Raw genomic sequence first — 26,763 nt, 5'->3', positions numbered from 1 at the left:
ATTGCGTCTTCGTTAATTGAAATATTTCGAACTATTGGCTACTTTCGGAAGAACAACCATCGCAATCTGAATTTATTCCAAAATTCAGGGCAAAAATCTGGAAATCAGTGACTTTTTAATTGCTCTGAGAATATTTCCGTTATCCTCAAGGAAAATATCTCTAAAGGCCTGTAATTAATTCAAAGATGGCGGCACTCCCACCTCGTATTTTCAGACAATTATTTAAATTATTTATCCTCGATAAATTGCTCTCAATTTTTTATGCCCTGTTCGTGTGTAGTGAACAACTTTTTACAGCCATTTTGCAAGTGTTTGCGTTTTTTCTTCGATTCCGAATTGATTGCGCGGTGAATTGCAGAAGTTCGAGTAAATAGGTGAAATGGTATTTTGCTTTGTCCCGTGTGCTCATGAGACACTTAGACTTAGTTACAAAGGAGTTACACCGTGATTGAGCGGTAATATTACATTGTGCAACAAGTACAGAGGCAAAAAAGGCTTCAAATAGCCCGTATAACCTACTGTATGTCCTTGTTCATGTCTCCCAAGGTTTCGATTGTCCTCAAAATATCGGTTGAGGGATGCATAATATGCGTTCTGAATTTTTCAAGAGATTTGTCGACCCAACGGGGGATTGAGTTGACGCTCGAGTGTCTGAATGTTTCTTGTCTGCATATGAATGAGACCCTAAAACCTCGTAATCCATTCTATTTTTGATAATTTCCAGAGGTGTGAACATTTTGAATTCATCTCCTTCAAGGATGTCTGATATTTGATACTAATCTGGGGAATTTTTCCTGCAAGTGGAATTATTCACAAGTAGACAGCAATGAATGCACTTTATAAAAAAATATCGACTGAATCTCGGAGGAATACCTTCAAATCTGAATGAAATAGCGATATTTATGTCGAGACCTTTTTTATAGAGTGTAATCAGGACTAAAGAAGAAGTCTTTACAAAAATTTTGCCAACTTTCTCAGAATTCTCAGAATTATTCCTTGAAAAATTTATGATAAAATTTTTTGTGAATTCAGTGGAATTATCGCTTGTTGAGAATTTCTAAGATCGAAAATGTTAAGGACATGTTTCAACATTGTAACGAATTTTATGACCCAAAAATGTATCAATTTGTGACAAAAACCGCTTTGATTGAGAAAAAAAAAATAAAACCGTTGAAAACCGGTAGCGAATGGCGAAATTTCGCTTGCCTCTGAAAGCCCATCGATAAAATCAAATTTGTTCGAACAGTAGGACGCAGGTCCTTTCATACCGATAAATAAAACGAAACCCCGACGGCTTTTCAGGATTGATTCATCACACTGAGTGATTCAATTTACGAAAAAATCTGTACATCGAAAACAAAAGTAAATGAAAGAAGCCCAAGAAGTATCGATTGTCGGATAATTTCCTGTGGGTTCTTAAAAAAGTTGCGTGAGATTTTTCGATGAAAACTGTTATTGTTATTTGAAAAACACATTTTTTCCCCCTCAACTCTCGATGAGGAGTTATCGAGTGCTCTAGAAAAGTCACCGCACTTTTTGATCGGATGAGGGATGCGACAACCGCTGTGTTCACACACTTAATGGCAGCACATCCACTCGACTTTTACGGACTCCTGGGACTATGTAAGTCCTTGGGAAAAAGTTGTTTTTGTGAATTTATCGTGTCGGGCTTTTTCCCAGGTTCTTTGATCATTTTTGCATCGAAAAACCTTTACGGAGAAAAATAATCCATAGCGAAATCATCCCCGGCATTGATTTTTCTCAATTTCACACGAAAATTACAATTGCAATGAATTCCTTAATTTTTTTGGGGTATATATGGAATATTCCGAAAAAACTCAACTAATTCCTATCGAAACAAAACGAGAGGTAAATCCGTTGAATCAGATAATTCTGATGCTATCGGTAAAATAAATCCACGACGAATGAGAAATCGCGGAGAATGGCTGCGCACTCCAGGCAAAAAGCTGTTTCTCCAATTTCGATATGTCAATCGAGTGAATGAGAAACAAGTTGTCTTCATCGAGTTCTGAGTTGATTGATCAATTAAATATCCACTGTATTGTGAACAACGTGCAGTCGCCATAATTTACTCGTTTTTGTAATTCATTTGATTATTTGATTATTATTGCCGTCAGATATTTCGAGTGCCCCTTTTTTTTTCGCTGGCGTTTGAAATTATTTATTGTTTGCGCTAAATATTTTCCAGTGGATGAACAACTGTATTGGGGTAATTATCATCTGTATTTATCCAGTGCGTTTCAAGCGCACCAATTATATCACTTTCATGCTGTCGCCATGGGCAAGGAAGTCCAGATCTTGCATATTTAAAGTCTCAGCAGTAGCCAGATTCCTTTTCAACGTGTGGTGTACTGAGAAAAAAATGTATTTTTCCCGCGAGAATATAATAAACCGGATACCTTCTTAATAATTAATAATCATAAATTAGAATTTCTCGGAATTTCCGGCACAGAATGATTTGAATTTTCAATTAAGTGAGTTTGTATTTAATTTTTATTAAGAAGAGTCACTAAATTTTGGATTTGTTCTGAAAATTCAAAGAAATCGCGGTTTTCATATTGGATATAGATAAGAAATTGTTTTTTAATGTAAAAAAATGCGGGGCGCTTCCACCTCGTATTTTTAAACAATTACTAAAATTATTCAGACTCTTCAAAATGTCTTCAGATCGGTTCATCCTGTTCCTGTGAAGTGAACTTTTCTCTGAAGCCATCTTATAAATATTTCTACTTATTTTTCCGCCCCTAAATCGAATTCTAGATTTTCTGTTCATTTTCCGGGGAGAGTGACAATGGAAATTCGGTTCTGCTTGATTTTTTCACTCGTGATTTGAATTTTTAATGGAAGTCCAGATTCTGCGGAACGATAAAAATTTGGAAAATTTGGCGCGAAAAATTAGAAGGTTTGAAAAAGTCGAAGAGCGACGAGTAAAACGGAAAGTGATAGTACCCAACAGGTTTCAACGGGATGACAGTACATGTACAACCGCATGAACACGATGAACCTGTAGCCTGCTCCAGCTGCTAGGATGATTTTTCTAATTGTGCCCAGCTGACTGGATTCTTTTTCCTTGGCAAATGGTTAATAAAGTTGGCGCGCGCAGATGCTTGCGAGACACATTGACGAAGAGAGTACGCCTGCCACGCGTCGTCGCGTTTTCTTCGGTTTTTCTCATTAAATCGACCAGCGCAACTGTGGTTGAAATAAAATTCACGACCGGATACGGTGGCTACGACAGACCAACCACATTCAGGTGGTGGGATAAGCTCGGCATCTGGCTGAATATCGACGCTTTCAATTGTTCAATCAAATCTTCCGACAGATTCACCATCAAAATCACACACGGAAATATTTTATCAAATTGACTCCAAAAATTTCAAAAATTTTGACATTTAGCAATCGGGCAACCCTCCATGAATTACTACTTTGCCCACAATTTTTACTCCTATTACTTTTAATTTTTTTAGCATTCATCAATTTTTACATTTTGGGTTACAGAAAATTGTGAAAGGGTGGACCATTGTGAAATGTCAAAATTCATTTTGGTAAATTAAATTTTTCGGGACGGTCTAGTTACTTCGAATATGTTCCACCGATTTTTGATGATTCAAGGATCGATCGAACCATTAACTCGAATTAATCGCAGGGTTTTTACTGCATTACAATCGGTGGTTGGAAATCTCGACTGACCCCTCTTATCTCAATTAACTCCAGTGGTGATAATAGGCTGTAGTTACGATATAAAGGACTCGAGCTTACGGGATTAACAGAGTGAAGGATGAACAGCCATCGTTCGCCTTCCCGGGATCATCGTCTAGAGCTTTTGATAAGGATAATGACAATTGGCTTTTGATAAAGAATTCCACCTTTCAGGGGTGATCGTTCACTCGATACATTTGACGCACGTTATTTATTCTCGGAGGAAAAAAAATCGTTAGAAATTTGGTGTCCAGAGTTATTCACCCGAGATAAAATATCCTAAACAAAATCCCCCGACCAGAATCTCCTCAACAAATCGAAACAAAATTATTTCACTTTATCTGCATTTTAATAAATTATCAAAATCCAATTTTTTGGCATGTGCACCTAAAATGACAGAGTCACGCTAAATTTAACAAAAAATCACCAAAAATTCCCCCGAATTCAATTAATACCTTCATCACCAGACTAGCAATAAATCATTAATAAACGAACGTTTGATGATAATACAAACGCAAAAATGTGAATTTCTCGATGAAACAAGCAATAAAAATGTCTCTCGTTACGAGTGATCGAAATAAATGGTTAAAAGGTATAAACGTTGACACTGATTTGAACGAAAACCGGTCGAAATTTACTCTTATGCATTGCCACCGGATGTGTCTTATATGGCGGTAGTGAGCGATCCCAATATCCGATAATATTTTCGATTTTACACCGCGTCGACCTTCGTGACTTCCTCTCTGATTATTCAGTAAATCCGTGTACCGTAAATTTGATAGAAATTTTCTCTACACTCGTTTATCAAGAAAGGCCGAATGAATTCATATGAATAATGTGGCGACTGCGTTACGACGTACTAATTGCAAATCGGGGTGTGATTTCGTGGGATTATAAGGTCATGGAAATATCGAGTGATCATGTGAGTCCTGAGGGCTTCGACACACCTGCTCTTCACTACGATTTTTAACCCGAGAATTATCCATCCTTTCTCCTTTTCCATATCTGAATGGTACTTGTCACCTCCCGGGGCAACACCACCTCTCATTTTTTATCGTTTTCGGTAAAAATTCAACCTATATCCACCGATCGCATTGATTTTACATTGAATTACCAATTATCGATACTTAAATTTCATGAACGCGCGACGAGTAATTTTCGAAATAAAAAATTTCTAGAGATAAATGCGGAGTTGAAGTCACCCCGATGCATGGAGATAAATATTTAACAACAAATTACCGTGAGGTGTTGTGATATTATAGCGTATTGACGATTTTCTTTTTTAATCAAAAATCGGAGTAAAAATATCGCAATCGCGTAAATTTCGTTAGTAACTTCTGAATAGATTCACTGAATGGTGAGTTTCGTCATTTTTATTGAATATTTCTCTGTTGCATTGGGAAATATTTACGAGGGGTTACCGACGGTAAATCTAACGTACAATTGACATGTCGCTTTTGACATTGCATGAAAGATGTTTTAATTCACGTGGGAGGCACTCTCCATCGTATGCATATCAATTTTCATTGGAGTCCATTGAATGATGAAATGGTATTGCCCAATGCCATGAAGAATAATCTTTTCACACATTTTTCTGGTGCAACCCCGGAGGAAAGCTGATGCCAGGGATTTCCATTTTTCGTGGGCAAAAGGGTTGGAATTTGAGTGGAATTGGTGTTTTATTGTTGTACCGGATAGGGAACTAATGTTGTTAACCGAAGGCACGGGTGAGTTATATTGTAATTGCATTATGCTGTGGAGGAGGTCTTCCGAATGGAGATGAATGCGCAACAATGGTTTTGTCGAGGAGATCGGTATCATCGGGATGTGTCATGGAAAGGGCTCGTGCCCATCGTCAGATTTGGCGTAAACTATTGTCATCCAGCCACTGATCCTCCAGGTGATACTGACTCATTGTCTACTTTTCCGCATTTTTCCCAAGTCGGTCCCTTCCATTTTCCGATTTTTCACGGAGGGAAATATTTTGTTAATAATAAATTTATCATGACCCTTTGTAATCGTGTACCCCAGTCCGGGAGAATACAGAGAAATATTCAATAAAAAATATAATTCATCATTTCCGCGGGAAATTTTATTGATTTAATGTTAATTTATTTATATTGATTAATGGAAAAGGTAAAGGCTTGGAAATATGGGATTTATAAATTTTTCTTTGATAAAATCAATTGTGAGACATGACGGTTCGATATTTCCTCAACAGTGAGCGATATTCATCTGAAACATGAATCCATCAATTTCAGCCGGAAGTTGGCCATCGACTTCATGCGGATGCAATTTTCTCGCAAGTTCGATTAAAAATGCGTAATTAAAAGTGGTGGCTGCCGAAGTATAGTTTAAATTGAGCGAGATAATGCGCTTGTGCGATAACTAACTCCTTCACTTAACTTTGCAACTCCTCTCTGTAGGGAGAACGATAAATTACGAGAGAAGGAGACCGCGCCCAGTGGTCATCTCCGATACCAATCTGTAGACACATGCATATACCGAGCGGCTAAATATTTATTCTGTAAAACATTCTCACACTATCATTTTTCCACCCGCCAACATGATTATTAGAATTTCTGCAACCCTGAGATAACTATTCAACAAAATTTACCTTGACGCATTCACGGTTTTTTTCATAAAAATTCGGAGTAAAAATTGCATAACACTCAGTGAAATGAAAGTGAAACCCGAAATATTATGATTTTTTGAGTTATTTTTCCAAGAAACAAAATAAAATTCCTGTTACCCGGGTAAAAAAAAATTGCAATCGGAATATTTTTTCCAAATCTTCAAAAAATTCCTGGAAAACTTTTCAGCAAATTTTTTGTATGAAACAAAAAAATATTGAAAAGTCGTAAAAGTAAGAAAACAACAGTATAATTTAAAAAAAGAATTCTATTCGCAAACATTTCCATGAAAATGAAAAAAAAAATTTCTGAAACAAATTTTTGAAAAATTTTTCAAAACATTTCCTAAAAAAACAATTGTTTTGTTTCCCAATTATTTTTTGTTTCAAAAAAAAAAATTTCTGAAAAGTTTTCCAGAAATTTTTCGAAAATTTAGAAAAAATATTTCGATTTCAATTTTTTTTCCCGGGTAAATAACCAAATCGTAGGACAATAGATTGTTCATTGAAATAATTATGTTGATGTTAAAATAATTATTTGAAATATTTAATATCTGATTAAAGTATTTATTTTTTTCCGTCTATGAGTGGAATGTGGAATTTTTTAAATCTCGGAGGAACTCCTCTCACTTCCCCTTTTCGAAAATGGATGGGTGACGCGCGGAAGAAGATGAAAGTGGTAAGAAAACGGTTTGTAAATCACGCAGGCGCGATTTACGACGAACGAGGTCGTTCAAATAACTATAAACCGAGCGATCGTTGTACGTGATCGAGTGCCTCAAGCAGCTCGATCATTACAAAGTCTCGATCATCAACGATATCCATATTCTTTAATCAACCAAATCAATCTATTCAGGCGATCCTCCTTCAGCCATCAATAATTACGATTATATTATTAATTATCCTAATATAAAAGCCCTTTTAATTTCCCAGATATCCTTTTTTTCATATTATTTTTCTATCGACCGATATTCAACATTTTTCGCAATATATTCAGCATCGGATTATTCTCGGATCAATATCACCAAAACGTCAGAGTAAATTTCGTCAAATATTTCTGTCCGTGTGAGCCCGGGTTAAAAAAAAAATGTAATCGCAATATTTTTTCCAAATTGTCAAAAAATTTCTGGAAAACTTTTCAGAAAATGTTTTTTTGGAACAAAAAAAATCGGGAAACAAAACAATTGTATTTTTGGGAAATGTTTTAAAAAATTATTCAAAAATTTATTTCGAAAATGTCTTTATAATTTTCTAGAAATTTTTGCGAATATAATTTTTTTTAAATTATATTATTGTTTTCTTACTTTTTAAATTTTTCAATATTCTCAAAAAACACGCCGTCTGAATTATAAAAAAATTTTCCTATTTACATTTTTGAAAAATTTTTCAAAACCTTTTCCAAAAATAAAATTGTTCGCTTTCCGATTTTTTTTTCATAAAAAAATGTGCTCAAAAGTTTTCCAGAAATTTTTTCAAAATTTGGAAAAAATATTTCGATTACAATTTTTTTTTACCCGGGAGGAGAGATATTTTTCTCGAAATATTAGAAACGAATGTGAATGCAATAGCTATTTAGAGAGATTCTCGTAAAGAAGATGAAAAATGGGGAATAAAAGTGTTTGGAAAATATCCCCGTGGATTGAAATGAAGTCATTGATAGTGTCCCACCAACAATGAAAAGATCATTTATAACTCAGCGGTTATTGTCGCACTCGGGCGATGTTTCAGCTCCATTCACATAAGTTTTTCCCAAAATTCTAGGGACCTTTTTTTTTCTCTCATTAATCCTTGAAATACCCCGGGGGCATGCGAGAATACAGAATTGAAAGGAGACACGAGTGGACAAAAAGAAAATACATCCGCCGTTTGGGATCCTGTTCTCGTCGTCCTCGAGGAAAGTAAAATGACCACGCGAGCCCGCGTTCTGTATGTAATTGTCAGATATCTTGAAATAATGATAATTGCTGTTAACCAACAAAACCTGATGTTAACCAATAACACCAGCAAAGCCAACGGATCGTCAGGGACAGGAAGGTGTCAGTCAAAATAGAATAATTTATCATCTACTGTTACAGGAAAAATTCTAATTGAAATTGCCGAACTCTAAATTTACGCCCCGGATAAAAAAAAATTGTAATCAGAATATTTTTTGCAAATTTTCAAAAAATTTCGGCAAAACTTTTCAGAAAATTTTTCTCTTGAAACAAAAAAAAAATCGGGGATAAAAAACAATTGTATTTTTGGGAAATGTTTTGAAAAATTTTTCAAAACCTTTCCGAATAATAAAATTGTTTCGTTTTCCATTTTTTTTGTGCGATAAAAAAAATTTTCTGAAAAGTTCTCCAGAAATTTTTAAAAAATTTAGACAAAAATATTCCCATTACAATTTTTTTTTACCAGGGACATCAATTAAAAGCCACGAAAACAATTAAGTGATGAATTTTCGGAATCAAAACTTTGCGATGAAAATTCAGATGAAAATTTCCAAAAAAATTCTCAATTTTTTATCAAAATTTCGTGCAGCGCGCAATAAAATTCATTTTTTTTCACTTGCATCAGAATTTTCTGATGGGGTGAGTAACCCTGAAGTGGAAAAAAAAACGACCTGCCATTTCGATCGGTAACTTTCTTCTATTGAGACATTTCAACCCTCGGCAGGTAGTGGACAGATGTAATCGCCTGGGAATCCGCGAAGGGGGAAAAAATATTGGTATAAAAGTGTTTTATACTTTCTCTCCATTGAGTTTTTCCATCTTTTCATGCACACCTTGCACCCTCTCCGGAGACGTCTTGGAGAATCCTTGACTCCAGTCCCTCGTCACAATGGAATCTTCCCCAACAGGTAAGGGAGGATAATAAAGAGGTGTTCGATAGTTAAGTGATCCATCAAATGTGCAGTGAGAGACGCAATTGTTATTCGTTCGATTCAATAAAGAGGGCTCGATCCCACACATTAATGTCTCGTGTAAACCGTGGGATCAAGATAACACTTGGATGATTTCTTTTTTCAGTATTTTGATGACAAAATCCGAGTTCTCGTTTTTTTTACCGGTTGATCGATCACAAGAGTGCGATCGATCAAAGGAGATAAGCCTTACGCAAAGGTGTAATTTTTTTCATATCTGTCAGGTGAAAGAGAGAAAATGAAAATTCTTGGAAGATGGAGAAAATGCTATTGCGGTAGAAATGATTTTTCAGATTGAGAGCACGAGATCATTGATAATAATGTAGATTAATCTACCGGAGAATTTTAATCGACGGAAGTGGCAGTGACAAAAGTGACAGAAATTTTTGCCTGATAATAAATGTGTAGTCAAATAAAATAAAATGAAATAGCCAGTGAATTGAAAGTGGTAGGACGAGAAGATGAGTAAAAAATCCGTTGCATTAGATGTGGGTTAGGGATTCCAAGGACAACGTGTACTGCTCCAGGTCTGAATGTACCTCGTCGCTGATGGACTCGATCGGCGAGAACTCCATCTTCTTCTTCGAGTTAAAATCTACAAATCGCCCCAGGGCATCTACCCTTGCACGCACATCTCTGTCCTTTTGGGTCGCGTGCCGAGACCTCCCCCCGTGAAATACACAAAACTCACTTTCTTCATCTTCGACCCAACGCACATTAACAACTTGATTTAAATTCATATTCGTCTTGCCGTACCGAGAAAAAAAAATCACGGACTCGCCTTCTCGCTTCATTATATTTATTATATTACCAGTCGAAAATAAAAATATTCCGCCATCGTGAGCCAGGGCGTGACTGTTTTCTCCGTGAAATGCAATTACAAGTGCGTTCATGCAGAAATTCTATGTACGAACATCTCGGGATTGAATATAATGCAATTATGAGCGCAAATGGAAAATAATGATGATTAATGTTCACCGATTGCACAATTCTTCAAACTGCCAAGTGGAGTGATATCTGATAGGTGTGAGAAAGTTATTAGAATGATTGGAGATTTAATTTACTGCTGTAAATTTTATTGATTGAAAATTGTTCCTCAAATATTCAACACCTTTGCAAAAAATCTGGATAAACTTTCGGTTGTATCGACTCTTAATTTGAAATACCTAATTGAATCGAGTCAAAAAATCAATAAAAAATAAATCAATCGATCAATCGAATCAGGTTGCAAAATCGATTGAACTCAAGAATATTCTTCATTAATCTCCCATCACAGCATTTAAACCGCATTTTTCGCAACCGGCAAATAGCGATTACTTCAATTATCAGCCGCAAAATTTCGCGAAAATAGTCACCCGTCGTTCATTTCAATTTTAGCGAGATTGATATCATTCCGATCCTGTTACATTATAAATTAAACAATTATATTCCCATCTAGAGCCTTCATCCCGCCAAATGGCGCGATGATATCGAGACTAATTCAGGCTCAATTCAACATTGTCTGGCGCACGGAATAACTGAATGACCCTTCCACCAAGCGTGTCCAAATGCGTTTAATTTCTATTCGCACCCCTCGCTGCCAATTAAATAATGATTCAGACTTTGCCCGAATTTTTGGAAAGAGCAGTGATAAAAGGCGAATTGTTCTTCCGGAAAAAAGGCGTTGTAACGCGTCTGATATCGGATTAGGCCCATACCTGATCAGGTGATCAGCTGAATTTCGACTCGGGTGGCCACTGGGGGTCCACGAAAATTAAGGAAAAAACGCGTGCCCGTCACCTGAGGTGTCATACACCAATAAAAAATGGAGGAAAGCTGTCCTGATTATCTACCATCGGGGAAAGGGCTGTGGGGGGCCCAACAGAGTTGAAGAAAGTTTGGGAATCGCAACCCTTGGATATTAATAAATAACACCCTATCGCCTCTGACATCTTTTTTGGCATCGTTCATACACGTCCAAACAGCTGCCACTCTCTAGAAATATCTTCTTCGAAAATTAAATCGTTATAAAGGTAAACGGAAAAATAAATTTCCACCAAAATTCAATACAATTACGTGTACTAATATTTCTTTTGAACGTTTTCAAACAAAAAAATATGATGGAAATTTCAAAGGAATTATCGCCTGAATCTTCAAAATTTGCGATTTTATTGGTGACTTGGAAATTCAGGATTAACGGATTTATGGATGAATCAATAGAAATTTCATGCCACATAATTATTCTGAAGATTTTTCTCCCCGAAAATTTCAATTGTCCTCTAGCAATCGACTCAACGACTTGGGATTATCCCAGAACGACAATATTTAAAAACTCGATTTTTCACCGATCGACCACTTCATCCCAAAAAAAAACCTGATCCCTGTAATCCTCCAACTAAATAAAAATCACACGGTCGTAGAGAATCAAGTGGCAAAAATTGATGGTGTGACTTAAAAAGAACTCGATGAGGGATACTATATCCTCATTTCTCTTCATCCATAGACCAGTCACCAAATGCAAGCCGTTTTTTTCTTCTCTCCCATTGATTCTTATGCCCTACAATGAACGGAAAGAAAAATTTGAGAAATCCATAAAAAGGCAGAAGTCGAAAGGCCTTTGGATTTGTTTGACCGTTTAGTGACTTCGACCACCAAAGAATTTCTGAAGAGGTCTGATGGTCGCGTGGTGGGGTGGAGATCTCAGAGCCCCATGAGGCTATTCTTCCCAATCCTCATATTTTAAATTTCCGTGTGAAGTGATTCAGTGGGGAAAAGTTCCCTGTTGTGACACTCGACCTGATAATTTGTCCACCCTCTGCCCTTTTCTCTTCCTAATCCGTTGAAACTGAGAGGAAAAATGAATTTTTTGGGCATTTCCCTCAAATTTTATGCGCATTTTTCATTTGACATGAAAACAAGTTTTTCGCCCCCAATTTTCAGCCAATATCTCGGAATTAAAGCAAGATACTGATATTTCCATAAATACCTTTTTTCTGGCTCTCATCTTTCTCTATAAAAAATGTTTATTCAAAAAATCCGCTTTTTTCCTTCTATTCCGAGATATTGGCTGAAAATAGGTTACCACTTCGGTACTGACTTTAGCATTGCAATTTTCCAAAATTCTAGTGAAAAATAACCGGAACTGTTAAAAGACCGGATAACCCACGGACTGAAATTTCCGCAATAGAACTGTAATTATAAATAATACACCAACAATTTGGGAGACGCTCGAACAATCTCTTTCAATAAACAATGGAACGAGATAGATATCAGCAAATCCGATAAAATTATTGGTAACTCGATAATCAATGGCCATCAAGTGAGTTTTATAGACACATCGGCCTTATGCTAAACGACCAATGGTCTTCATTGAAACCAGATTACTATTTTTAACGCGCAAGTTGTTCATATTATCCGATGCAAATGTGCGACGATAATTACGAGCGCCAGGTGAATATGTCTGGATGATAAAAGGTATAAATCGACTGAGTTTGTAAAAATCCCTGCGGAAATTTGCTGGCGCGTGTGCCACATATAATTCCCAAGTATTTTTTCCCCACTTTTTCAAAAAAAAGTCTCCACGGCACATGCGACGAAGGTATGAAGCGCACTTTGCGGTTAACGCGTCTAGGAAAAATATTGCAGCTGCATGAGATACCCATCGCACGGTTTAGAATCGACCGTTTCTTCATGGAGTCGTATATTATTTTATTTCACGTTTTATTTTCGGCCTTTTTTTTTCAGCATCTGTACGTCCTCCCGATTCAACTGCGAGACAATTTACTTTGTTCCAGAATCACGTGCACACCACTCATGCAAATTTCGAATCATCTCTTTCCCCTTTTCCGCCCAATTTCCCTTTTTACTTTATTATCATTAATTGGAATAACTATTGCCTCGGACAGTGCAAATATTTTCTTTTCAAAAATGTAAATGAAAAATAAAAAATGACTTCTTTCGGTCTGATATATTTATCATTTATCAGGGATGATAAATATTTTTTGGAAGCGAAAATGGGTTTTTCGTGCAGGGTCATGGATTTTTTTGGAAAATACGACAGAGAATTCACTATTTACTGGAGTCCACGTGGGGCGTCAGTCGCCCATGAATGACCACCAAATGAGTGCCAATATGGTCCCTAAATTCATGAGGGGACTCTCCCGAGGGTTGAGAAAAAACCTGGCTCCTTTAAATCAACAGTATTTAGCATACTATTCACCGAGTGTCATGATAGACTATTACTACAACAGTAAATCAATACGCATGGGAGAAAATCGAAAAAAATACCGATGACCATTCAAAATTTGCTTCAATAATAATATTACCCTCAAAATATTCCAAAAAATATTATAACGCGAATATATTAATGTAATTTGAAATATTTTTAGCTATAGTATTTTGAAGCAATAATTTCAGTTGTAATATTTTTTATTGATATTCTCGGAGGTAATACTGCGAGCTGCATTTTGATAGGTGCCCAAAATATTGAAATACGCGCGAGATTCGAAATGATTTATTAAAAATGTCAATTCTTAATGACTGATCAATGACGGTGACGATCATTTAGCCTCTGTGAAAAATCATATCACCATGTCGCCATAATTTTGTAATTGAAATTATTTTGTGGCCGTTGCCATGACACAATGACAGTGGGTGGAAACGTGAAAGAAGCATGTGCCGTTATTCGCGTAGGAAAGCCCATTGGTTGGGGATATCGAAAGGAATTAGAGATTATGGTATACCTGGAGTGGTGGCAAAAGGTGGAAGGTGGAAGGTGGGTTGAAGTTTGGGTTTGGGTGGTTTCGGTGGCTGTTGGAGTGTGCGCGTCGCGCTTTGGCTCGTGCCATTAATGAGCCCGCATAGTGCGTGGCATTACCGCGACGTGTTTCAAATGCACAAACACAATCATCACTAGTCCGAGAACATTGGGGTGGTGGCATGTCGCCGAGTAATACAAGGCCTTTTCGTTACATCGCTGTGTAAGAAAGCGCAAATAAAACTACCACACCGCGACAATTCAAACACCTGCCTGTGGTGGACTGCGCTAGTCAATAGGATCCTTCTATATTTTTATTTATTTATTTTATTCAATTTTTCTAAAGAGCAAAGTGAGTCGTCAATTCCGCTCACAATGTCTGAGAAATTCTCCGAATTTTCATTCCCATTGAAGATTTCCTTATTGTTCCCAAAATAAATTCGATTAATTGGATTTTTGGTATGTGAATTTTGGGTTTTTATTCACGGGTAAAAAAAAATTGTAATAGGAATATTTTTTCCAAATTTGTAAAAAATTCCTGGAAAACTTTTCAGAATTTTTTTTTTATGAAACAAAAAAAAATTGGAAGACAATTTTATTTTTGGGAAAGGTTTTGAAAAATTTTTCAAAAATTGAAATAGGAAATTTTTCAAATAATTTAGATGGCGCATTTTTTGAGAATATTGAAAAATCAAAAAAGTAAGAAAAAAACCGTAAAAATTTCTAGAAAATAAAAAAAAAATTTCCGAAACAAATTTTGGAAAAATTTTTCAAAACATTTTTTTGTTTCAAAAATAAATTTTCTTCAAAGTTCTTCAGAAATTTTTTGAAAATTTAGAAAAAATATTCCGATTGCAATTTTTCTTCACCCAGGTTGGGAGATGATGAGGTTTGAGCTGAAACCTTTGATTTTACGCCAGTGAAAACTCTAATATTTTGAGGGATCGATATATTTTCATTTCAAATTTATCAACTCCACACCACTTCATAATTCTCCAATAAAAATGGGGTGAAACCCGGTGTATCGAATTATTTAGGTGTCATCGGGTAGAGATCGCAGATGGAGGTGAATAAGTCTCGATCCCTCGAGTCCTCTAACGAGACGCGTGCCAATGGCGTCAAAATGACGTTGCAACACCCCAGATCGAATCAATTACCGAATTCATCGGTAGATCCCCGATATATAAACCTGCAGGTATGACTCGTTCGAGTCGTAGAATCGAGATGAACGATTTTTCATCGAAAAACTAAGGGGAGAAATTCATATGAAGCCGATGCCCTGCGCTAAATCCAATTACGATGACTCCGGAGGTTCATCAAATATCAAACAGAAGCAATGAAAAATATCAATTAACCCGACGGCACGTGGCAATGGACGTCATGTCGATAAATACCGGGCAGATAAAAACTTGACAATATAATGTGGCGGTGGAAAGTCCGCGGCTATGATAATCAGCCCGTATGTTATAATCATAATGTATTTGTTTCAGAAGTATTATCGTTTTGTTCCCGTGGTTCACCTGCTCTCTCATATGATACAAGCTATTCTCTCCTATCCTCAAATGTTGTTGCCACGCGTGCGACCATAAATTCACGTCTAAAAATTTTTCACCCATTTTTCGCTTTTCCATGGACAACAATATTCAACAAAATTTACCCTGACCTTTCCTAAAAATCGTGTAATTGTGTTATTCCGCACTTTTTATACTCGAATCGGAGGAAAAATCACGCAATTAATAATGTGTAATTGGAAAATAATTTTAATGAAAATTTATTCTGATCTATTCACAAAACAGGCATCACCATTCATTCCGCGATGGGTTTTGTGCGTCAATAGAAAGATGATCCGAGTATTCCTGAAAGGGTCAGAGATTTCTTTTATGTCGTGGCATGTTTGTCGCGAGAGGCTCATGCAGCTCGCGATTTTGCATAAGAGGGCAGCCCTTTTTCTGCACCCTTTAAAGGGTTTTGGGTTACCTTCACCGTGTGTGGCGCCTCAGGTGATTCTCCTCTAAACACAATATTCGTGAATTATTCCCTCAGTGTTCGGCTATTGTCAAAACTATTCCCGCAATCTTCACTTCCTTGCTCTGATAATGACTCACGCACGCCGAGAAATATTTCATTTAATTCACCGTGACATGTAATCGTGGGGGAAGTGACTTTTTTTGTAAATTTAATTTTTCCATCGACCAACGATCAATTTCGCGTTGATTAAAAAAATATTTATAATTATGGGAGAATTATTAAATTTCTGGAAAAGTTTTAAATTTTGGGTTTCTGGAAATTTCGAAATCCAAGGTAAATACCCCCACGGCATCATCTGTTTTAAATTCTAGTAAAATTCGCTGTTCTTAGAAAATCGTACAGCAGAAAATCAATAAACGTGACCTCAATCTTTAATCGTTATTTTCCCGATGAACGCAAGTCTGTGTGAATCCACCACATGACGTCACCCGAATTTTTAATTATACGAGTTTAAATTGAATTTCAACCAGAGACGTTCACTCAATCCCTCATTGAATTTTCCGACGGATCCCAAAAATTGATCCTTTCAATAAATTTATATCTCCATCAATACCAGCAAGAAAAATATCTCACAAAAATGACCCTGACCGACTTCACGAGAAATTTCTCTCCAACATTTTTGAGCAATAAAAAAAAATACTAATAGCAAAATAATTTTTCCCTAAACAGGACATTACGATGTCCCGATGAAGTTCGTCGGTATTCAGTGAGTATTGAATTTCGTACAATGAAGTGCTTTGTGGGGTATCCGTTTACTCGTGGAGAGGCCCCTCTTTTGTACGGGGGGCGAGAAGAGGGCCCAGGGTGCACGTTCGTACGCGTGCCAAAATGGAAAAAAACCGCACAGTGACATGGCCCTTTTTGTGAAAAGGTTTATGCCCTGTTGTCCGTGCATCCTCCCTAACCATTCAACTCATCTCATTGATTCCATTTCACTATTTCCGATCATCAACATATGGACCACTCCATAGTATCAAAAAATTTCTAAACGTCATCAATGACTAACCCGATGGATTAGGGTCCCAAAATTTTGAGATTTTCCATTATCCAATTCCAAATTGCAAATGGATCGTCAACATAATTATTAATACGACAAACAAAAGGAGCCCGGGTGAAAAAAAAATTGTAATCGGAATATTTTTTCCAAATTTTCAAAAAATTTCTGGAAAATTTTTCAGAAAATTTCCTCTAAGAAACAAAAAAAATCATAAAACAAAACAATTTTATTTTTGGGAAAATTTTTGAAAAATCTTTCATAAATTTTAATGGCAAATTTTTTTTAATGATTTAGATGGGTTTTTTTTTAGAATATTGAAAAATCAAAAAAGTAAGAAAAAAACCGTATAATTAAAAGAAAAAATAATATTCGCAAAAATTTCTAGAAAATGATAAAAAAAAATTTCCGAAATGAATTTTTGAAAAATATTTCAAAACATTTCCCAAAAATACAATTCTATAGTTTCCCGATTTTTTTCGTTTCAAAAGAAAAATTTTTCGAAAAGTTTTCCAGAAATGTTTTGAAAATTTGGAAAAAATATTCCGATTACAATGTTTTTTTTTACCCGGGAGAATGGAACTCCATTTTTCGGTGAATCCGTTGATAATCAGGTAGAGGATTACCCCGTAAATGGCCAATCAATAAATCGCACTTAATGACGTACGTCTGACGCACAACTGATGCGTGAAAAGGGCACATGAGGGCTACCACGTGACGACGTACCATTAAAAAAAAAAAATACGAAATTCATATATACATGACTGCCAAATTTCTCCGGATGAATCAGTAAATTTCCATACGTAATTGAAGCGATTACAACTTCGCGCAACTGGTGTTGCTGTGATGGTATTTAACCGGCAACCCCATGGGATGGGGTGAAAAACGCCCCCAGAGACACGCACAGGGGATTGAGTCTGCGCAGACATGTGTTACCAGGATATTTAACCGTGACGGTAAAAACATTCCGACAATTCCAAAAGTATCGTGTAAAAATTCCGTGGTATAGATCTGCATAAAATCTTCACCAATCAAAAAGTGAACTGAAACTTTTACTGAATATTCCTATCCCTGCGGATTACTCCATTATAAGTTTATAATGGAGTACTTGTGATGAGTATCGAGACCGATTGGTCTTTTGTACACCATCATAATGCACCCTGGACAAATAATTCCAGGAAGAATGGTCTGGAAACAAAAGTCCTGGGACACCATAAGAAGCTCGTCTCAAGTGTGTCCTCATGTATCACAAGACCAAATGAACAACAGACTAAATGAACCTTCTAACGATGCCTTGTTCCGGAATAAATAAAATAAATTTACCATGATAAAGTGCACGAAAAAAAATATATATAATTGAATCGAGTATATTAGATATATTTGATTAAAGCATAGTTTATACCCGAATTAATTATGTATTATTTTATGTGCCAAATCTATATACCTTAAACTTGAAATACACATGATAATACACTTTTGTACTTGAAAAATTAATATTGCAATTTATGATATGATATATTTTTAAAGGATAATTGAAATTATTTGAGGAACAATGAGCGCGTAAGTGGGTAGTGATGATTAGGACAAGTCCAGGATCTCCTCTCAAACGCACTTGCTATCACGGATGGATTGGGATCAACTTGTCCAAGGGATTAAATCAACTGGTAGGATCTAGAGGAATATGCTGTGGAGGGTGGTACTCCAGTGTGTATTAATGTTGGCTTTGTACCTCAGGGGCTTTGGCCTTTGTCACGGCTTTCCAACCCCACCCCATTCTCATCTCTCGTTGTTAGACAATACCGGACGTTACATGTCCGAGGGTTTCACAGGAGGCGTGTTTATGACACCCAACCGAGATAAACAGATCTCCATGTATACCTTGGATACTCCATTAATTACATTTCGATGTTAAATACCAGATTGACGGCGCCTACTGCGAATACTTTGACCGAAAAAAAAAGTTACTGACGATGAAATTTCCTAATTCAATAATATAGAAGGGAGGAAGGAAATCGAGCTCGAGATCCTCAAAATATTGTGACTGACCGCAAGGGTTTGACCCGGAAGACGAAATCGACCCACCACCAGGACATACCGAAATGTTAAAAATTCGAAAAATCGCGCCAATTTGGGAATCATTGCGGAAACCGATGGAGACTGCAAATTATTGAATACATTGTACAAAGGAGCAGGGGGCGGGGAAAAATTTTGAAATCGATCCCGAGATTTTCCAGATATTGTGACTGACCGGGAAGGGTTTGACCCGGAAGACGAAATCGACCCACCACCAGGACGTACCGAAATGTTAAAAATTCCAAAAATCACGCCAATTTGCAAATAATTGCGGAAACCGATTGAGACTGCAAATTGTTGAATAAATTTCACGAAAGAACGGAGGGGGAGGAAAAATTTTGAAAATTATTGGCTGAAAACTGGACTCGAAAAAGAATGTAATTTTCTTTTCTCGTTTACCACTATGTTCTCGAATTATTTTCCTCACCAATCGGAGATGAATTTTTAATAATTTGTTGAATTAATATAAAAAATGAGACTTTAATTTGAGGGATTACAATAGTCGGATTGGAAAACAAAAAAGAGAAAAAAAAAGAGATTAAAAGAGAATAAAAGATGGAAAGGCAGTGGTGAATCTTCCCACACCAATCAAAGAGGCACCCCTCGCACACAAACGCTCGATCGGTCGATTTGCCCCCTTGGTTGAATCCCCTAGGGAGTTCCCCCCTCTATCTGTTGGATGTCTACCGCTTAAAAGCCCCTTAATTCCATTCATTTGTACCGTTGGTATTCCGATCCAAGATCACACCCAGAGACAGGAAAAACATCCTCTTGACCCTCTATTTACTCATTTGACGGAAGAATTGAGAGCATTGCTCGGTTTTTATGCAGTCACTAGCTAATTCCAAATTGGTAATAATTAAACGATGTGATACATCCCTTTGGCACTCAATGTGGGCCATTTAGGGGAGGGTAAAGTGGTCTGTTATCACATTATATCGGACACTCAGTGCGTGACCGAAAATGCCCACCTGGTGGCATCACCACGTGGCCAAAATTTTTTCATTCTGTATCCCTTTTTATCGTCTCAATATTTATGCGGCTATGAATTAATCAGCTCAACTCTTTTCCCTCTCCCTCTCAAAAATCAATTGTTATTATTCGTTACTGTTTGAAAAATAAAATCACGAAATTGAATGGACGAGCAAAAATGTCGCTACCTTTTTTGGATTCTGATGTATTAAAATATAAACATCGAATTTTTGACATGATTAATTAATTATTTACCAGAACTTGACTTTTTTCTGTGGATTCTAATGGAATTACCGGAACTTATAATCATCGGTATTTTTCAAGAAATTCTTAATTAGTCGCCAATTAATTGTTATGAGATTTTAAATATTTTTTCTCCTTGAGGTTGAAAGGAGATTATAATAATCCGACAAAGAGGTATTTGGGACCTCGAACTGAATCGTCTAGTGATTGAAGTAAAAAGAATATTTAAAGAATATTTTCCCATGGATATACATAAACGTTTGGTATTATACATAAGGGTAGATTCTGGAGAAGGGGTGAGGATGGGGGCACTATGGTACTATAGTTGTGTTGAAGGCGTTTATACATGATGCCCCCCGTGGTGAAGAGCAATACGCTACCAATCCACGATGCCACCCCATAAACACACTATAGCCTCACTTGAGTCCTCAAGTGTCTCATTTCTACATTTATTCCTATGAATAAACCAACTTTAGAGGGAGTTTCTAAGTGTGATGGCATATTGTTGCGAGATTTCAAGTGCACTTCCGCATCTTTCGTTGTATTCCACGGAGAAAAATATTCAATAAAAATTACCCAGAAAAATATTCCCGAGTCAAGTACACTGAGAAAAAAAATTATTTTTGCCAAGAATATTTTCTTCCTACTAGTAAACCTGGGGATCACTGTGTAAATACTCCCATAAGACTTACTAATGCCAAAAATATATTTTCTTGTGGTTAGCAAATATTCTTGGCTAAAGAAAATTTTTTTCTCAGTGTATATCCGATTTCCCGATAACAATAAAAAATTATGCTTTCGACGAAAAAGCATTTTTTAAATACTCATGAAGATATAAATAAATTCGTCAGTCGTCCACAATAATGATAATATAACATTCAGAAGTTGCAGCCGGAAAAAAATATATACTTGAGTCAAATATATTAATTTACGTTTTTTTTTTAATATAGCGTATATACTTGGGTCATTTGTTGGTGCATCAATTATTATTTTTTGCTATCATATCTTTTTTGGAAAAATTCAAGTGAAAATTTGTTATGCGAGGAAAAATTACTGATAGGGTAATTATAGGAATAATTTCTCTCCGTGCGATTCCGTGGGGCGAAGGACAAAAAAATAAGTTTTTCTAGTAACGGTTCCATGGGAATCCGAAGAGATAACTCGATAGTCAGGACATCAATACATGTGGGCGGCTTGACAACCCAATGATGCGTGACATGAATGATCCGCTTTCGGGTTGGATTTTTCCGGGATGCGAGTCACTAGTTCACACGGCAAGATAAATCCCTGATTTCACAATTCAATGGTGAAAAATTTGAGGAAAATATTAACCCTTGGCAAGTCTCATATTACAATGAAATCTCTCCATAAATCCCGATGAATTAAACGAGAAAAGATTCTGGGTAAAAAAAAAATTTTAATCGGAATATTTTTTGAAAAGTTTTCCAGAAATTTTTTGAAAATCTGAAAAAAATATTCCGATTGCAATTTTTTTTTTTAAATCTGGGATCGAAGGTGGATGTTTCAATTATAATAATGATGATTGAGAAATTAAATCCATCAAAATTAAATGAGTTCTGAATTGAAAATACGAATGGTACTGCAAATAATGGATTAATGCAATAAAATAAATAATGAAGTTCTGAATAGGCTGAACAAAAATATCTAAACGTTAGATTTTTCCTCCCCAAGCTGTCAAACAAAAGGAGAAGCTCGTGTAAGTGGTTCCCAATTACATGAAATCGAAGGTCTCCCATTATAAACTGATCATCAGACCTTGTACATCCCCATATGCTCAGTATAAAGTTACTCGTAACGTACGATAGGCCAACAAAAAAAGGATATGCCACGCGGCTGGAAAATGAGAATGTCCGTCGATCATCCCATGACAGCACAACAGCTATTTCTGTAAACCTCGGTTTTTCAAAATAATTGTAAAGAGATGTGAAACGCGTGCCAAAGTTTGGCAGTTTGCTGTTTCTGAATCAAATCCCTAGACTCGAAAGTATTATCCACCACTCGACAACACCAAAATGATGTATTGAGGAGTTCTATGAAGTTGAAGAAAAGACCAAATCGCTCGGTTCATTGTCAAAATCGAGTGGCCCATTTTCAAACTGACCTTTTGTAATCGATAGGATTTACTACGAGCTCCCGATATTTTCCATTTTCACTCAACCAAACGTTCGATCTCCAATCGCTCATTTAGGATTTCTCTCCAAAATTTATCGACCAGTTCTTTGAAAATTCTCGGAATGTATTCATCAGATTTTGTTTTGCACTGAATTTGCCAGGAAATGCGAGAAGCGGTTGATAATTCATTGTAAATTATTGACTTGAGTGGAGGGAGTGAATATATTTAGCGAATGAAATGTTTTTTTCTCAGTGTGTGCGCAGATTAATTAAATATTGTACTTCTCTTCGAGAATTAAGTTAGAAACCGGTTGGAGATAGGTAAAGGTAGGAGACGATTTGTAAGTGATGTGAAATGGGTAATGTGATACGTGGGGTATTGAAGGGGTTATCAACAAATGTGTTCAAACATATAGGGTGTCACCGGTCGGTGTGGCGAGGGCAACCAGAAGGGGTTGCTCGAGGGAGAATAGGACGAGCCCCTTTTCGTCAACAACATTCAGCCTTGATAATCCTTTTATCCCATCATGATACTGTTGTGAGCGTTGAGAATCAATTCCCAGGCGATTTTTCAATTAAATTCCAATCGAATTATAGCGATTCAATATCAAAACGGGCAATCCTTCAAACCGATTTTCACTATTTTCCACGAAAATCGCACAATTCAGGAAAACTTCAATTCTCATCACAATTTTTGTCAGAACCTTTTTTGTCGAGCTCATTGAGAGCTCCAGAAAACGTTCTCACTAAAATTTCGATATCTCGTGTGTATCCGCGAATTTTTATCATTATTTATTTCGATATCTTTTTATTGAAATTTACGTGTGATGATTTTTTGATGCTCGGGGCTGAGCAATTGTTTGTTGATGGGAATAAAAAAATGTTGGGAGTGGATAAATTTATGCATATGGTTATCCTCAGGGGTCAGTCTTTAGTTCCATAAAAGGCGGGAAAAAAAAATCAGAATTTATATTGTTTGCGCGTGTCTACCGGACATGATGGAGGATCATGGTCGGCGGGGTGTCAGGCCTTTTAGCAAGGGTCAATGGTTTAATTTCACTGGATATTCCATCATGGACAACCCTTTGTCGCGTGGACAATTTTACATCTCATGCAACCGGAAATATACGCTGCTCGGAAACAATACGGAAATTAATATGCGGAAAAAAATATTTAACGAAATTTAACCCGACGATTTCTAATAGTATAGGCCCTTCACGATTTTTTAACTACAACATTGGGAATCAACTTATCAATGAAGACCTAGTGAATTTAGTAGTGAACCAATTAATTGATTGGAGTAATTAAATAGCGTATGAGTAATTTCTCAGGAATTTATTTACAACGAACTCAAGATTTCATGATCATTAAAAATCGATTCAAGGGGAGATAAATCCCGATCGAAATACGGGTGCCCCAATGCATCACTCCCGAAACGAAGAAAAATTGTAATTCAAATAAAAATGTTCCTATTGATGAAAAAAAAAGTCCGGGACAACTGGAAAAAGGCGTCAGGTAAAAAACTAAAATGATCCCGTATGATTCCGTGGGACTTTGAAACATTGAATGCCGAAATATTTCTTCGTGAGTTTGAGAATGTAAACGATTATGGGAAGAATCGCCCCCGGGACCAATTGAAATCAATTTGGTCGGCAACCCCCAGGGCTAAACGAGCCTCAATTGGTGCACAATGGAGAAGAGTTCCAGAGGGTGTACAAGAAAATTCACAGGCCCTAAATGAATTAAAAGAAACACCGAGGACTATCTCGAGATATTTTACGAGCAGGTCATGGTTTAAATTTCATTTGATCAATCAAAATTCTGGCCACTGAAAATCCCAGGAAATGCTTCATTGGACATAATTTTGGAAATATTTTTGGAATCACTTCTTGGAATTAATGTTGAATGATGATTTCCCACGGAAAACGATGATTTCCCAAGGATGGGGAGACAATCGATTGATAACAGAGACATTGGAACAATGGATAATCGATAATTCTGATCGTAATCAAACCGCACCTATTTTTCCCAGCCGTAAAAATCACCCTACCAGTCGCACGTTTCCACGCGACACCGGCAAGAAATTCTGTCGGTAATTAAGATAAACCGATGTGCGTCATGACGAAAAATAATTATTGCAATTGTTGGCCAACGGATCGAACAATTATAAGAAATAACATGAAGGAAATTTTACAGAACGCCCGACAATGATTATCTGAATTTCCTCGGAAAAATTATATCGCAATTAGAATGTTCGTGAATAGATCGGTGAGCAAATTATCAGCTCGACTTTCACGCAATAATTCTCTCCGCATTCCGTAATTTTTACTGACTATTTCTTGCCATGAGTGTAAAGGGTCAGGCATCGGGATGAACCGGAAACAGCCGGCACGAGCCCCCCTACCCCTTTTATGTCATCTGTCCCCCTTCCTATATACATATATACCTAGATACTTTCACTAGCTAAAAAATCTCCTAAACATATTCAGCATATGCAAACCCCCAAAAATCCCCTTTTCACCCACACGTCAAGAAAAATAAAGAAGCACTAGTATAAAAATTCCTGAACTATCAGTTTACCACACGATTACTATCAATCACATTAACTTTCAATTGAAGTTGTGTACATAGAAAAAAATCTTCTGATAAATTGAATTAATTCATTAACTTCCGTCAAATAAATCGGCACAAGCAGATATGTAGGAAGAATTCCATTAAAATATGTGGATTTTCTTGCAGTTAGTAATTTTCCTTGAGAAAAATAATAATTGTTGTCACTGGGTACACGTGCGTGCAGTGACAGGTGACAATATCCAGTACCTATAGAGCTTCTACAATTTTTAAAAGTACTAGAATTGTCTCGAAACGGCACGCGACTGGTTATGTTTACAAATTCGAATGTAGCAGATGTAGTTTAGGAAAAGTGATAGTTAGAATAAACCTGAACGGAATATTTATGTTCATTTGTAAAGATAATGATCGAGGGTGAAACTTCCGTGGAATGGACCGAACGCACCGGTTTTTTCAACATTTTCAACAGAATTTCTCTGTACGGGAATTAATTCCGGTGACGAGTGCTTGATAATTCGGCTTTACGTTGGTTTCTGTCTGTGACAGTATCTCCCTTACTGTACCCAATCATTCGTACCGAGAAATTTTCAATAAAATTGATTTCAATTCACATCCAACCTCTTTGATGCGCTCTGTTGTTTTCAACTCTTGACGGGACTGATAACAATTTCAAATGACAATTTTGATGGAAGTGTATCCCCACACGGGATTCAAAATTTATCCGGAAGGGAGGACGATAAAATATCGACAGCATTTCACAAAGAAAATGGCTAAAAATCCTGATAATAATTTAGCCTGAGACTCAAAGGAAAAGTCTTTTTAATGGGAAAACATTTTCCTGTTTCAAAAGAATTTTCTATTACAACCGGAATTTTTATAATAAATTTTAATTGAATTTATTTCAATTCTGAATAGTTGAACGAAGTTTCGGTGTTGCTTTCATAACGAATGCTTTCGTTATCAATTTAATTATGCGCAGATCTATGTGAAAATGTAAACGGTCGCAGTGTCTTTTGACATTCGCGGTGATTAATGTCGACGGATTTCACGAGATATTATTATGCATGTGTGAGACTCACCAAACGCCCTTCTTGACGAAAGCTCTCCGTGAAACCTAGAACAAAATCAAAAAGATGAGTGAACATGCTGAAGTCAATGATCCATCATCATCAATGCCCTCACAAAAAAAAGACAAAATTTATGTACCTCTTAATTTAATTTCATTAATAATAATTCATCCAGCATGCATGCCCTCTCGGGGTATACCTCATAGCAATATTTCAAATTAATATTAATATTCAATACTGAATAATTAATATCTTCAAGTTATTATTAAAATTAGAATTCATCCCTCCCAATTAATTTCCAATGTTAGTTTTAATTTCATGTTAAATATGAATTGAATAATATTAATGTGACAATTCCAAAAAAATCGGTAATTCCAATGAAATATTTGTCTCTAATGTGTTTTTTGCTCATTTTGACGCGCGGTATTTCACAAGAGGACAATTCTCAACTGTTCAAACACCGAGAAATGGAAGACGAGGTATAGGAAGACGAGGGTGTGGGTTCCGGGGGGGTGATGAGGTGGCGGAGGGTGGTAAGGGGATGGTTCGAGGGGGGGTTAGGGGGGCAATCAGCGAGTGTTTGCCGCCCCACAAGCGAGGCGCGTCGCGGATCAAAGGATAATGGGATGGGGCCTGATAGTACTGATTTGATTGTTGCCGCAGCTATTGTCCGGAACTGTCCCCATTGTC

At 36.5% G+C, this 26,763-nt stretch overlaps 1 protein-coding gene across 1 annotated transcript in view; it reads right to left on the bottom strand.

Annotated features, from left to right (window-relative positions):
• beta-Spec (spectrin beta chain) overlaps positions 1 to 26,120 on the bottom strand; it is a 75,058-nt gene extending 48,938 nt beyond the window's left edge. The window contains exon 1 of the mRNA XM_011302733.1: positions 26,086 to 26,120. The gene's annotated coding sequence lies outside the window, so the exon portion shown is untranslated. The remainder of the gene's footprint in view (positions 1 to 26,085) is intronic.
• Positions 26,121 to 26,763: the final 643 nt, after the last annotated feature.

This window comes from Fopius arisanus, unplaced genomic scaffold, assembly GCF_000806365.1.
Source record: "Fopius arisanus strain USDA-PBARC FA_bdor unplaced genomic scaffold, ASM80636v1 scaffold00029, whole genome shotgun sequence".
Classification (NCBI taxonomy): domain Eukaryota; kingdom Metazoa; phylum Arthropoda; class Insecta; order Hymenoptera; family Braconidae; genus Fopius; species Fopius arisanus.
This window is presented reverse-complemented; position numbering and strand designations above follow the sequence as displayed.